The 16,127-nt window shown below is 46.6% G+C and overlaps 1 pseudogene; it reads right to left on the bottom strand.

The window, feature by feature from the left end:
• Positions 1-10,030: 10,030 nt before the first annotated feature.
• On the bottom strand, positions 10,031-15,754 carry LOC131900438 (kinesin-like protein KIF11; annotated as a pseudogene).
• Between the last annotated feature and the right edge of the window lie 373 nt (positions 15,755-16,127).

The raw sequence follows: 16,127 nt of genomic DNA, 5'->3' as shown, positions 1-16,127 counted from the left end.
AAAAGCCACCAAGCATAAGTGATGATTCATTTATGGGCAGCCTAGAGCTCTCTGTGGGACTTGTAGGCAGCTCCCCAGGTTGAAGTGTTCCTCCTTAGCAATCGTCTCTGCTTATATAACTTGGCAAGGGTCCTTCTCTGTCTTGTAAGTTTAGGGCCTTCCTGAACCTTGTGAGTTGTTGACTATTGGCTTCCTTTCTGAGACTCAAGGAGCATCCCTAGGATAGGATATCAATTCCCAGGAAAATGATACCCAGTATAGTCTAGGAAGGCTTCCTGGAGGAAGAGGTCTTTATGCTGGAAAGGATACAGGCTTGCAGGTGAGCTTGTTTCAGATGTGACATTAAGACATTAACTGAAGGCAAAACTACAACTTTTATTTATGAAAATTTGAAGACCAAGATTATAACTTTTATCTATGAAATTTTAATATGTAATGAAAACGAAGTATATTTCTGCATTCTGAAACATTTGTTAAATGAGAAAATGTCATATGAATATACAGTGAACGTACCTGTTGTATTGGCAAGTTCTGACTTGGAGTGTTCAATTCACAATTTCCTGTGTGTATATATGAGTAATTTATTGAATACAGAAGTGCTGTGGGATGTTCTGTATGGCAAATGTGTTGCTAATTAGTCAATAAATAAAACACTGATTGGCCATTGGCTAGGCAGGAAGTGTAGGCGGGACAAGGAGGAGAATAAAGCTGGGAAGTGGAAGGCTGAGTCAGAGAGACACTGCCAGCCGCCATGATGACAAACAGCATGTGAAGATGCCGGTAAGCCACGAGCCACGTGGCAAGGTATAGATTTATAGAAATGGATTAATTTAAGATATAAGAACAGTTAGCAAGAAGCCTGCTACGGCCATACAGTTTGTAAGCAATATAAGTCTCTGTGTTTACTTGGTTGGGTTTGAGTGGCTGTGGGACTGGCAGGTGAGAGAGATTTGTCCTGACTGTGGGCCAGGCAGGAAAACTCTAGCTACACAGAATGACACAATGTAAAGCAGATTGTGAAATGGCACAGAGTCCATTTTAGGGATTTATGCAAGGCATCCCCGAGGCTGCCCTCTTAGCAGAAGAGGAACTGGGGGTACATCTCAGCAAGTGTCGTAGTGACTTTTCTTTTTGCTGTGATTAACTGTGTCACAAAAGCCACTTAAGTCAGGAGGTTTGAGGAATTCAGCCCACCTTGTGGTGACATTGTGCTCACAGTCAGGAAGGAGAGAGAGAGAGGGAAAGGGAGAGGGAGAGGGAGAGGGAGAGGGAGAGGGAGAGGGAGAGGGTCAGAGAGAGTGGAATGCAGGTGCTCAGCCCACTCCATCCGTTCCCACCCATTAAACAACTGTTGAAACTTGACAGTTCATACGCATATACAAGGGACTTCAAACTTTGTTCCTCTCCTGCTGAAACTCCCTTCCTAACAAGACCCCATCTGACTTTCACATCTTCTTTTTGGATGTGCATTTTCTCCTTTTTATTCAGCCTGGGGCTCCAGCCTGTGAAACAGCACCACCTACATTCATGGTGGGTCTTCCCCCTCAGGCCTCTCCAGTCTCTCTCTTACAGGCAACCTCAGCACCATGTCTCCCAGCTGATTCTGTCAGGCTGGCCACGAAGATGGGCCATGGCAGCTAAGATGTGGTCTCAGCTAACCCTCAGCTTGGCTCCGCAGGAAACCTAGGACCTGGAGAGCCCCAGGGAAGCTTGTCGCCCCCCAGAGCCTGTGGATTTCTGTGCTTCTGTGATCTTCAGATATGGGCTGTAATTCAGGTCTGTGGTTTTCTGCAGCTGGTCAGCGAAGGGCGAAGGGGGAAGCTGTGAGCTGGTGGCAATCATCAGAGCAGCTGGGGGGATGGGTACAGCAGCCAGTGCACGGTGCCTGGTCAGGGAGTCCCCAGAATCCACTGCAGAGGCCCTCACGTTTTGGCAGATGTATGGAGCAATGACTCAAGATGACAGATGTCCTGGATTTTTTTTTTTTTTTTGTCAACTTGACACAGACTAGAGTTGTCTGGGAAGAGAACAGTTGAGAAAATGCCTCCATGGGATTACCTGTGGGCAAGCCTGTGGGGGCATTTTCTTGATTGATGGTTGAGGTGGGAGAGCCATGCCCACTGTGGGCTATGCAACATCTGGGCAGGTGGTTCTGTGTTGCAGGGAAGGCTGGCTGAACGAGCTGGTAATCAGTGCTCCTCCATGGCCTCTGCTTCAGCTCCTGCCTCCAGGTTCCTGCCCTGCTTGAGTTCCTGTCCTGACTCCCTTCCCTGAGTGATGGAGTGCGACCTGGGAATTGTTAAGATGAAATAAACCCTTTCCTGCCTATATTGCTTTTGGTCATGATGTTTATCCCAGCAACAGAGACCTTGAATAAGGTCTACACTATGCCTATACACAGGCCTTAGGACCTTGTGGACTCAAATGTCCTCTCCAGGGCAGTGGGGAGCCATGGATAGGCGTAGAGTGCTAGAGGGGCATGGTCAATTCAGATGAGGCTTCCCCGGAGATCTCGTATGGGGTCCTCCAGGTTCCTTTCCCCTACTCAGGGTGACAGCGAGTGGTCTGGGGACTCTGCTCAGCAGACTTCTCTAACAGTGACTGTCTGGTGCTTTCTCCACTGCTGGGAAAGTTATAAAAGGCTTTGGCTTGTGGGAGCTGCTTGGCTACAGTCACTCACTTCCTCTGCTGCATCCTTCCCCTTCTTCCCCCTTCCCCCCACCTCCAGGATCTCTGCAGTCCGGCTGGACAGCCCCAGGCATCCTTTAGGTTAACAAGGTGTGTAGAGTTTTCTGTCTTCAATGATTCTCACCATCTAGGGCTCACCTGGGGCAGGTAGAGTAAGGTGTGACTCCCGACTTCCCGAATTCCTATGTCCTTGTCAAGACCGAGTATTTTCTCTTCCATGGAAAAGGATGGGTGTGTTAAGGACTTTTTGGCTGAATGTTATCCCAGGGTCCTTATATGATCAAGAAGGAGAGATGGCCGGGCGGTGGTGGTGGCGCACGCCTTTAATCCCAGCACTGGGGAGGCAGAGCCAGGCGGATCTTTGTGAGTTCGAGGCCAGCCTGGTCTACAGAGCTAGTTCCAGGAAAGGCACAAAGCTACACAGAGAAACCCTGTCTCGAAAAACCAAAAAAAAAAAAAAAAAAAAAAAGGAGAGAGACAGACACGGAGAGAGAGACAGAGACACACACAGAGAGGAGAAATATGTGAGAAAGGAAAGAGGAGGGAGGGGAGAGAAACGAGGGAGCAGAGAGAGGCTGAGTGGAGAAAGAGGGATGAGAGATACAGAGACAGAGAGAAAGGGAGAGATACCACCGTGGCATCTCTGGAGTCAGTTGTCTCTCCAATGTGGGATCTGGGGATAGAACTCACACAGTCAGAATTGGCTGCAATCGCCTTTACGCTGAGCCTCCTCACCCCTCACAACGCTCTCTCTAGAGACTAAAGGAGAACCACAAGCCGAGGGAGGTGGGAGCCAGATTCTTCCCCGCAGCCTCCAAAGGGCACCGACACCGCCAGCACCCCGACTTTAGCCCCGGAGAGTAGAGAAGCTCCCAACCTAGTAGTCTAGCCTTAGATTCCAGCTTCTCTCTCGGACTCATCTTCCTGTCCGTAGCCAGATGTACCGCACACGTTCTTGCTTTATGCCCCTACTTGTTCCTTTTTGCACATCTGAACTCCACCCCAGCCAGTGCCCACCTTACACGGAGCCAGTGACGTAGACTAGGGACCTGAGCCAGTGACGTCATCACGGAGTGCACCCACACTGTCCGGAAGGTCGGAGCCCGGGAGAAGGAGTCCGAGGTGGTATGAGCAGCCGGACGGGGCGTTGGACCGGAGCGCAGGCCATCTGATGGAGCAGTCAGAGCTCTTAAACACTGAGCCACATCTCTAGCACCAGACAGAGTTTTTCCTGAGATGGAGTCTCATTGTGAGGGCCAGGCTGGTCTCCAGCCCTCAGTTCCCCCATCTTGAATGCTGGGATCACAAAGGTTTACCGTCATGCTCATCTCAGAAAAAATACTTTCTTTTTGAAAATTTAAATAATATTTTTTATTTAGTCTTTGAAAATTTCATAGGTATATCCATCCCATGCCCCTCTCTAAGCCTCCTGGCACCCTGAATACATCTCACTCCCAAATTTCATATCTTACTTTTTTCCAAAATATATTTATTTTTATTTCTTGTTTGCATGAGAGTAGAAGAAATCTATTTTAAGAAATTAATCTAAATTAAGAAATTATTAAAAATGACTAGATTGTGTAATCTTGCTTAATATTATACATTGCAAGTCCATCTATTTTCCCATTAATTTTGTGAGTTCAGTTTTCTTTGAGATGAAATTCCCTTTTCTGTACATATCTGGTTTTCTTTTTCTTTTTTCTTTTTTTTGAGGCAGGGTTTCTCTGTGTAGTTTTGGTGTCTGTCCTGGATCTCTCTCTGTAGACCAGGTTAGCCTCGAACTCACAGAGATCCTTCTGGCTCTGCCTCCCAAGTGCTGGGGTTAAAGGCATGCACCACCACTGCCCGGCCATACCTGGTTTTCATTGTCCATTAGAGAAGACATCAAGTTAAGGTAATGTTTTGTGAAGAACACATGAGTCATGAAGGGAGGCAGGAAGCTGATGGTTTCAGTTTTAACTCTGTCGGGGATTTGTTTTTGTGGTGAGGGAGTGCATAAGAATGTATTGGTAGTGAAAGTGTAAAATCCAAAGTGGAGGCTCCACAGCTTCAGAACGGCTGTTCTAAGGTGTGTGCCCATGTTCACTGAGGCGTGCAGCCTTGGGTCTGGCTGACCTCACTTTATGGTGTCTTTACTTTTTGGATGCTTTTTAATTGCAAGCTCTTCACAGTAAAGTGATTTTTATTAAAGAAATAAAAAAGAACTTAAGAGAAATCTGGGATGAACAGACATTTGCTCACATCTTTTCAGGAGAAGTGCTCAAAACAGAGGCCTGTGGGAGGTGGCTAAGTCACGGTGGGTGCTGTCTGGGAAGGATTAATGCAGCACTCTGGGACTGGGTTGGTTCCTGTGACAGTGGCCATATCTCCCTCTCAGCTTCTTGCCTCCTGTCTTCTTATGCGATCTCTTTTGTACTTGTTTCTACTCTTGGATGCTGTCTGTCAAAAGGTCCTCAGACAAGCTGGGCACATGCCAGAATCATATTTTATCCTCGGAACTGTGAGCTAGGCAGACCTTTTGTCTTTGCAATGTCTTCAGTCATATTTTGCTATAGCAACACAGAATGGGCTAAGACACACGAACTCCTCCATAAGTGTTCTCAAATATCCTCACAATGTTAGTGAACAATTGGGCCAAGTCATAGTGAGGAGGAAGAAGCCACATGCCACCATAGCCTAGTCTCAGTGGTCAGACACTCTCACATTCTCTTTTTTATGATCATAAGAATCAAACCACTGAGTTCAGCCTGCACCCAAGGAGGGAGGAAATGAGCCCAATTGTTTGAAGGAGGATGTATCAGAGAATCTGTGGACATGTGGACAAAGTGCATGATATATTTAAATGAAGATGTCGTTATGGGGCTGATGGTAGGTATGAGGATGCAAGGCCAACCCCAGACACATGAAACAGTCACGCATGGTGATGTGTGCTTGCAATTCCAGCCCTGGGGATGCAGAGAGACAGGGGGTCCCTGGGACTCACTGGAGCTGTGGTTACCCAAATGAGACTGGCATTAAGATTGAGCCAGACAAACTTCTGGCGTAGATGAGGAGGTGCTCTTTAGGCCCCACCCCTTACTGGAGAGTTACTAGCAGGTGCTTGGTGCTGGGGAGGAAGAAACAACTATTTTTGAGGGCGCAGCCCCTGGATGGGTGTCTGTGCTTCTGTGTGCCACCCACCCACACCAAGGGCAACACTAACTGGACTTAGTGGGTTATTAAAAAAAGACATGAAGTTGAGAAGGGGTGTGTTTGTGGGGGACATGAGGGTGCTGGAGGTGGAAATAGGGGTTGGATATAACCATATTTCATTGCATGTATAAACTCGTGGATAAAGAAAATTTACTTTTAAAAAGAGAATTAGAGAAGAAAACAGCGCTTGGCAGTGGCAGGGAGCTGACAGCATCCCCTGGGGTGATTGGTTGTGGTTTCCACGTTACTGATGTGTGTCTGGGGAAATCCTCTTTGTGGCTATTTGGGCTTCTGGGACCTTCCCCGTACCCAGCTTTGCATGTTCAGAAGTATCTTAAAAAGTCCTGGAGGAGCTGGGCATGGTGACCATATCTCTAATCCCAGCCCTTGGGTGTAGGGGGACAGAGGCAGGTGAATCTCTGTGAGTTCCAGGCCAGGCTGGTCTACATAGTGAGTTCCAGGACAGCCTGGGCTACAAAGTCACCAGCAAAGAAAAAAAGACATAAGGGAGGTACCTTAAGAAGATGCTCCAGTGAAAATTTCAGCAAAATGAAAAGGAAAAACCCAAGAGAGCCTCTGTGCCATGTGGCTACTGTAGCTGAGAAGAGACGCCATCTTAAGCAAAGGGCTGGGAAGTCACAGTTAATCTAGGTTGAGCAGCCTCCACATCTGAGCGGGGCTGCTTAGGGGAAACATGGCGTGGGCTGAGAGATGGTTAAGTGGGTAAAAAAGCCTTGCCATGGAATCCTGATGCTGTGGCTTGTGCCTGTGACCCCAGCTTCCACCACCCTCTCCAGGGTCTCACTGTACACTCACTGAGTAGACCAGGCTGGCCTCAGATTCAGAGACCCACCTTCCTCTGCCTCCCGAATGCTGGGGTCCCAGCTTCTTTAGCATCCTTATAACAAGATAGGAGATGGAAACAGGAGAATCATCTGGAAGCTCATGGGCCAGCTGGCCTGGAGCATCAGGAACAAGACAAACCTGCCTCAACCAGGCAGAAGGCTGTTTTCTGACTCCCATACTCAAAGGTAGCACACACATGCACACACACACACACTCACGCACACACAAAGACACACACATTCACACACAAACATGTGCACACACAACATGCTTGCACACATCCACACACCAACAGGAACACATGCACACATATTCACTAACACACACAGGAGTGCTCAGACATGTACACACAAAACATTTGTATACACATGCACACATATATACATGCACACACATACCACACCCACCCACCCACTCCCGCATAGACCCCCACACATACGTACGCACATACATGTACACATATGCATGCACACATGCACTCTAAACATGGACGGAATCCTAGAGCTGGAGGACTGTGGGAAGTTCCTGCAGAATCTGGCTCTCCTTGAAGTTTGTGGCATACATGTGAGCCTTGCCCAGTTCAGCACCCTCTTTCTGCTAAGCTTGATTGACAGGAGCCAGAGTGACCCCGGAGACTGATTCTGTGCTTGCCTGTGATGCCTTGATTAGGTTAGCCTGTGGTCATGCTTGTGAGGGGCAGTGTTAGGCTCACTGAGGTGGGGAGACCCACCCTGAATGTGGGTGCACCAGACGGGGGTTCTGGGCTGGAGATTTTCCAGGTCTCCTCTTATGCTCCTCCGGAAGGCCATTGTCTCCATCCCAGCCTGGGTCACAATTCTGGCTTTGGCGTGTGTCCCCTGGCTCTGGCTGCTTGTATTCAACAGCGAGGGGACAAATTGTCGCCCACCCCCGGGTGCCAGGAGTTTCAACATCATTCATACGCGATGACCAGGGCCAGTGCTGCTCACGGAGCACGTAGCCCCAGACACCGTTTGCTGGGGACTTAGCAGTTCCTGGACCCGTTGCTGTAGGAAAATGCTCTGACACCGCTGGAGAGACGGCTCAGCAGGTAAACGCACTTGCCACCAAGCCTGACAACCCGGGTTTGACCCCTGGAGCTCACACAGTGGGAGCAGAGAACCTGCACCAGCCCGGTTTCCTCCACTCTCCACAGGGCGCTACGGTACCGTGTCCTCTGCTCCCGTGACCCCAGGGGAGTCCTTGCTCTGGAAGAGATGGGGCTGGGGGGAGGGTGGGGGGTGCTGGAGCAGGGAGGACAGGGGAATCCGTGTGGCTGATATGTAATATTAAACCAAATTATATTAAAAAAAATACCCGACAGAGCAACTTAAAGGAGGGTTTTATTGGCTCACAGTTTGAGGGTGCAGTCCATTACGACGGGGGTGTCAAAGAAGACAGCAATGGATACCTATGCTCAGCTCACTTTCTACATTTTATTCAGTCTAGGTCCCGCAGGCCAGGGAATGGTGCCACTCATATTTAGCATGGTTCTTGTCACTTTAATTAACCTAATCATCCAGAGGCTAACCCAACCTAGGTCATCCCTCACAGGTGTGCAAGGCAGCTCATCTCCCAGGTGATTCTAGATTCTGTCAAGCTGACAATCAATATGAACCACATCATGTCCTTAGCGGTAGAGTTGATCATTGCCCCCATTCTCCAGAGAAGAAACTGATGCGTAGCCAAGTGTGGTAGAACTCAGGAGACTGAGGCAAGAGGGTGATGAGTTCGAGGCCAGTCTCAGTTATGAAATGAGTTCCAGGCCAGCCTAGGCTGCTTAGTGAAACCCACTTTCAAAAGAGCCAAGGGTTGCAGTTGTGCTCAGTGGTAGAGCTCTGGCCAAGCACCCCTGCCACCATGTCAGTTGTGGAGAGCTGTCCTCTGAGCGTACCAGCTATTACCATCATCGTTAGAAACAGCCTTGATGACTCCATGAGAGACCTTGGAGATGGGGCAGACTGGCATTCCCCCAGAGCAGCGGGGTGAATATGATCAGAGTACATTAAGATAGGTATGAAAATGTCATCATCAAACCCATTATTATGCATAGTTGATGTATGTTAACAAAACATTTAGAATTATAGATTGTTATCACAGAGGACCTTTGTTGCGGTGTCCGAGCGAGGGGCTGTGGATTAAAAAATAAGGGACAAGAGACAGCGGGTCATTCGCCACGGCTGAATGCCAAATGCCAAATGCCGTTTATTGAAAGAGGGAGGAAACCTTAAATACAGGCTTACAGCACAATGGCGGATCCCCAGAGGGCAGAAGTTCGCTACCGAAATGTTCTACATTCTTGCATCTAAGCTGTTTACACCGAATGCAGGATACAGGAACAAAGAACCTCCGGTTGATCAGTTAGGTGAGAAGGAAACCGGCAGGGAATCTGCATAGGGAGGACATCTGGTCAAGGTCGGCAAGCAAGGCGGCAGCCACTCACAGTGGGGGGCCAGGGCCCACAGACCTTCAGCTGTATCTTGTGTTTGCGCAACAAGGGATTGTCACTGCTGGTGCTGTGGTGAAAACTCTCAGGAGCTTGTCCCTCTGGGGAGGATGCTAAAGAGACCTGCAGAGATGTGCAGATGGGATGGAGGGTGAGCCCGACTCCAGGTCATCAGACCATCTCCTCAGGGCTCAGTCCCTCCCTCCGGAGCCTTCCTGACAGCTGTGCCCCAGCCACATGTGGTCCTGAAGGTGCTAGAGCACATAGAGGTTAATTTTGTCACTATGGGGAAGCTGTCATCCATTCAAGGGTGAGATGTGTTGTTGGTGAGGATGCTTTGGGGTCACCTGCACCCCTGAAAGTCACCTTCACTCATTGTCCTGTAACTAAGCCCGATAAACTCGTTGGCTCAGCAAACTGGGCGTGGGTGGAATTGTCATCTTGATCTGTCATTGATGCCCTATCTGGGGTAAGTGGATGTTTGTTTATGACTTCCAGGAGAAGTTCATGCAATGATGTAAAAAAAGTGAGGCTCAGCGTAAACTGAAGTTTCTCAGTCCTGCCCGGTCCCTCCCTTTTTAAAAATTATTTTTTTGCTTGTTACAGAAGAGCTAATTTATAAAATAAGCTAGAAACACACATACTCAGCGTAAATCCCAGATAAAACCCAGCTTTCTACATACTTGAGCTACAAGGATGATAAAAAGGACTTTCAATTCAACTACATTTACAGTGATATCTTGACATAGTCCATTCCATTGTAATTTGTACACAAGTTCAAATTGTGGAGTTTTGGGTTTTATTTTTTTTTGAAAAAGATAACCTTAACCCTCAGACTAACTAGAAATTTATTGAGGCTTGAGGTGGCAATCTGCTCTTTGTGACAAAGTGCTCTGAGCTCTCTTCCACTTTAGACTGCTCCACCGGTTTAATGCCTGTTTTCTTTGTCCTTTCCATGTGACTTTTTATGCTAGAAAAATGGAGCACAGCCACTTGAGCAATCCACACTGGTATATACAAATATCACTTGACTTAAAAGTTCTTCAGTACATTGTTCCAGAACCTCCTTCTCTTCATGCATATCTTGACCAGCCTCTTTGTCATTTTTGAACAGTTCAGCATCATTAACAGCTCGGGCTGTTTCTTTTGCATCTGATCAAGGAGCTATTCCTGTGGTTCAGTTCTCACCAGTGCTAATGGATATAAATAATTTTTCCTCTCTAGTGTCATACCTGTTGGGATATCTAGTTTCAGATCCTATTGCAGAAAGCAATTATATGTTGTCAAACCAGTTTTTTATAGTTTCATCGAGCTCTAGACTTCCTGCTTTTAATTTTTTTCACCAGACATTATCTCTATTAAGTTCTGAAGTTCCTCCTTCCTCTTGCTTAAGCACTGTGACCGCTGTTCAGAAAAATGAACTGTGCTTGTGTTCAAAGCTTCACACCTCTATTTGGTCTCCTGAGATACAGTTTCCAGGTTGCTGTTGAATGAATCACACTGCTTACAGATTCTTTAACCAACTATGTGCCTTCTTGGATAAAATGTCAGAGTTCTTGTAATAATCCATCAGAAACAGCAATAATCCTTTCACTGTGAACTATTGTTTTGTTATTTTATCTGTAGACTTCTTCTCTGTATTTCCTTGAATCCTGTTCAGTGGTTTCTGGATGTTGTCACACTTCTTCTCCAAAGTACAGAGTTTCTCTGTCCAGCTGTTTATTAGCTGGAAAAGTTCCTGGGAGTGGGTTTCCTTCATTGTCTTCAGGTCTTCATTTAGGTTTCCACAAAGCTTCTGCGATTGAACAAGGAAGAAACTGTATTTTCCTGGAGTTCAGGTAGATTGTTCAGGTAGATTACAATACACTGAGAAAACCATGCATTTCTCTTTTTTTAATCTTCTATCTTTTCAGCCATTGCCAATGAAGCCCTGAAAATATGCTGCAGTTGCCTATTGATGTTCAAGATGGAAACTGCACCAGGGGTTAAGATGGTCTTCAGGGAATTGAGAAGGTCAGTCACAAGTTCATTCCCAACTTGGTAAGGTTCAGCAGTCGCTTTTCCTTGTGTCCTGCTTGTCCAGAATTTATTTATTTATTTGCCGAGAAGAAGACAAACTCCATATGGAGTTTCTTTGATGCCCAACATCCTCTCAGTGCTGCCAGGAGCAGACATGTCTCACTGTCCAAGAAAAGTCTAAGTTCTTAAAGCATTTTAAATGCCATATTCTGTAGGTCTTTGAAGTGTTTTTTTTTTGTTTTTGTTTTTTTTTTTTGTTTTTTCGAGACAGGGTTTCTCTGTGTAGCTTTGTGCCTTTCCTGGATCTCGCTCTGTAGACCAGGCTGGCCTCGAACTCACAAAGATCCACCTGGCTCTGCCTCCCGAGTGCTGGGATTAAAGGCGTGCGCCACCACCGCCCAGCCTTTGAAGTGTCTGAAGAGTGCCTATCTATCTGAAATATATCTCTGTATGACCTTGAAAACATACCTAACATGAACATAAGCTTGCTAATATAGATGACTATTAATATGTATTTCTTAATTATATATTACATTTTAAAATGAGCTGCATAAACATAATACCCTAAACAAGAATAGAAATATACATACAGTATAACAAAATTAACTTTAAATTTGTATCAATAAACTAAAATCCATACTGATATAAAATACGTAAGATTAACAGTTTTTTTTGGATAAAAGTAGATTTTTCCCCATCATTTTTGTGTCATATCCCCTTTTCTTCTTTTAGAAAGAGATTGACTATGACCAATAACAATTTGTAACCAACCCCCCTAAACAAAAACAGACATCTGTAATCCAGTTTTTGGGAATATGGGCATAGTATTCTAAGCTACTTCCTGCTTATTGGGGGCACTGGCAATCTTATAGGGATCCTGAGATAATTTAGAATTATAGTTAAATCTTGTCTGTAGTAGTCTGTGAGGGTGTATCGTTACAGTTGCCTTGCAGCTGTTTTGGATGTTGGATCATCTGGGCCATAGCTGTCATCAGAGACCTTTCAAAGGGTCTTGGTTAACCAAACCATATTAGCCTGTAAGCAATCCACAGGTTCTCATCTTCTGTGGAAACAAAAGCATAACCTCTTTTCCAAAGCAACACATCCTTAGACTCAAATTTTGAAGTCAAGATACCTTTAAAATATATGTATGTTGGTTTATCTTAGCAGCTCCCACAATCAAATGTCTCTCTGCAGTTAAAAATCCCAAAGACAACACAATGATATTCAGTATCCAGACTCTCTGTGTATTTTCCATTCTTATGTGGCTTTTTTTTTTTTTACTCTATTTCTTTTTTAAGGACTTTCTCTATCCTTTTTCTTTTCTCTCTCAAGTCTTTGAATATTTTTAAACACACTGTTAGCCATTTAGAGTTTTTTTCCATTTGAATCCATTTTATTGTGTATCTGTAATCCTTTTCTGACCAGGAGAGTTTTTAAACTGCTAAGCTGCATTGGCTAGGACCAAAGTGTGGCTTTGGTGGCTGCCTCTGCCCCACTCAGCTTTTCAACATGGCACAGGCACCAATCAGTCATGAGTCACACTTACCTCCCCAATTCTGGGAAGCAGTATTAAGTAGCATACAGCTGTGTTTTTAAGCCCGAGGCTGTCCTCTCAAGCCTACAGGCATTGGCAGGGGTTGGGAGAAGCCTCTCTGTACTGCAGCCTGTGGGAGAGACTTCAGGAGTCCACCATGCCCCTTAGCTCATGGTGGCTGGTGGCAAGCTCCATTTTGTAGGCAGCTGTTGGGAGATGTGTCTCTGTGCTGTTGCTGGCATGAGACTCTGAGACCAGGAAGCCCAGTGTGGCTCCGTTTCTGTGCGTTAAGAATCCTTTTTAAGCTTTATCAGGTCTAAGTGGATCAATGCCCAATGGTGACCCAGAAGTAGCTCTTATAGTCCTGAAAGGTGCTGTGTTGGCTGCTGAGTGACAAGAGATGTCAGTGGTCCCACTCAGCTGTGAATCCTATATGCAAGACTGACCTTACCAGCAAGACGTCCCCACTTACACAGTAGTGGCTATATTGTTATGGGGTAACCAACTGCTCGCTGGTTGGTTCTCAGGTCCACTTTACAGGAGGAAACCTATGCCTGGTACTGTAAACCCATCAGGAATCCAAGGCGGGGGAAGTCACAGGCCATCGGGAGGACTGAACATTGTTGCTTGGTTAACTTGACCCAGCATCAAGCTACCTCTAAATATTTACATTTATGACTTCAGACAAATGCTACTCTGGGATTTGACCTGAAAAGTCTCTTGCGAATGGTGGCGAACGTAGAGACTCATGGTTTCACAGGGTGCTGAGAATAAGTGACAGATGAGTGCTCACCTCTGTGTAAGACATTTATACCATCCCTTCTGAGGGTCAAGGAACACTGTTAAGAGGGGGGCAGAAGAATATAAGAGCTGTACATTAGGGAGAAAGGCTGAGAAGTGTCACCTTCAAGGGGAAGAGACAGTCACTTCAACCATGAACCCACAGCTGTAGATGCACACAGTGGGTCTGCACAAGAACAGGCCAGATGGGGGAGGGGCTCAGGATCTCACCCCTCACTGCTGAACTATTTGTTAACAGATTTGGAAAGGGAGGAGCTGTTGTCTTTTGTTGTATATCCACTGATGGCCCCAACAAGCTCCAACACATAGCCCCAATCCAGAGGGGCCCTGGTCAAGCTAAGCTTTCATAAAACAAACCTAAAAATCGGGAGTCTGGGAAAGGGACAAGTAGGGATGGGGTGGAATCATGAATGGAAGGGAATAGGAGGGTGAAGAGAGGTACTAATCAGAATGCAATTTTCATGCATATTAAATTGTCAAATAACAGAATTAATCAATAAAAATGTGGGAAAGGTGAAGTTCAGAAAGGTGAATCATCTGTGGACACCTTGGGACTATTAAGAATTGAGATTTGATGACACTTCTTGGTGCCATATCTTATTGGCCAGAGTGCCTGGAGCATTTCTTATGCCAGGCTATGTTCCAGGCATGTAAGCACCAGGAGGTCAAGTTTATTGTATCTCAGTACCGGAGAATGAAAGCTCAGCCCTTGGGCAGCTGTCCAGGGCCTCTACAGCTATTGCCCTTGTGTCCTACCATTAAATAACCCAGTTTCCACACTATGATTTGACTCTCCAGCTGTCTGGGGTTATGTTCATCTCTCAGGGCATCTAAGGAACAAACTCCTGAGCTGGTGGGATGTTGTTTCATGGGTAAAGGCACTTGTTGCCAAGACTGATGGTCTGAGCTCTGTCTCCAGGACTCAGGCAGTAGGAGAGAACAGACTCCTCAAGCTGCCTCCTGACCTCCACATGCATGCTGCGGCACATGCACCCTGGTCTCACACGCAACAAAGAAGTCTACCTGGCTGCTCCCTTTGCCTCCCTCCCAGGTGGAATAAACTATATGGTCACAGTCACTTTTTAATATGACATTTTAGTAATTCTTTGAGGATTCGTCACAATGTACTTTGGTGACGCACATCCTTCTACTCTCTAAACCCTCTCAGATCGACTCCTTCCCAGCTTCATGTCCACCAAGTCTTATTTGTGTTATCCGTGTGCTCCTGGGTGTGGGGTCAGCCTGGGAGCCCCCCAAAGAACACAGACTCTTATTTCTGCAGAAGCCACCAACTGCTCTCAATCAGGAGTGGGGCTCCTGAACCCCTCCCTCCTCGTGCTGGAAGGCCGACTGGCTTGATCTGGTGCAGGTAACCACAGCTGCTGTGCGTTCATGCGTAATGGGGTCCTGTCATGTCTGGAAGACACTGTCTGCTCCAGTCCTTCCAACTTCTGGCTCTCACAGTCTTTGAGGCCCCTCTTCTGCGACGGTCCTTGAGTCTTGAGGAGGTGACCTGATATTGTAACAGGGCACCAGACCTTAGTAGGTCCTGAGACCTTAGCACAACTGACTCCATCATGGAAGTGTCATTCAGGCTATAAAACTCAGCAGTAGATGACACCACTGGCCAAAAATAAAAACAAAGGCCTAATCCTTCCAAGTCCATATTTATCGGAAGTCTCTAGATGTACTAACCTTGCTTTTTAATCTGTAGCTCTGCTTCTGGTTAACTGTTCTTGTTAACTGAAATATCTCAACCCGGAACATGGTTTTTGTACTTAAAAGCTCATCCTGAGAAAGGCATGGGGTTATACTGGGATCCCGAACACTCAGTGTAGTCCCAGGCCAGCTAATAAAGACATTCTATTGGCTTAAACTCATGCCCCAGCAGTCTTCTCTGGTGAATACCCACAATATTTCTGGAGGTCCCATGAAGATCTCAGAGGCCAGACCTTGAGGTGCCAGGGGTCTCATAGCACCTTGGAGTGAGACAGGGTGCAACAGTCAGAGGACTCTCGGGGTGCCCAACTTGAGATGACCCAGGTCCCCAGGGCTGCCTTTGACAGATGTCTGCCTAACACTTCAGAGGGGTCTGACACCTCTACCCCAAAAAGGAAACAAATTAGAAAGTTGCCTGGTCTGTTACCTCCAGAGGTTAAGTCTAGTTGAGGTGCCTTCTGTTTGGACACATAGGAGAGGTCAGACATGGCTGCTGAGCCAGTGTTCAAGGACCATGTGACACATCACTGAACCCCTCTGTTTGTGTGTGTGTGTGTGTGTGTGTGTGTGTGATGGCCACCCCTAGTTGTTTTTACTGTGTTTCTGTGTGTGTCCTTGTGTATCTTTCTATGTGTTTCTGTCACTTTTGTTTCCTGGTATTGACCAGTGACTTTCTCTTGTGTGAGACCCCTCCCTTACCCTGCTTAAGACCTTTGCCTTCTCCTGTTGGGGACCTGAATCATTTTGGCTTTGCTAGGTCACCTAGAGAAACCCAAAAACCATCCACCTGCCCCACTCCAGGGGCAGGAACACTTGCTTGTTTTATTGCTTGACTCTTGCTCATGGTCAAGGTGGGTCCCT

The sequence above is a fragment of the Peromyscus eremicus genome, unplaced genomic scaffold (assembly GCF_949786415.1).
Source record: "Peromyscus eremicus unplaced genomic scaffold, PerEre_H2_v1 PerEre#2#chr22_unloc_1, whole genome shotgun sequence".
Lineage (NCBI taxonomy): Eukaryota > Metazoa > Chordata > Mammalia > Rodentia > Cricetidae > Peromyscus > Peromyscus eremicus.
This window is presented reverse-complemented; position numbering and strand designations above follow the sequence as displayed.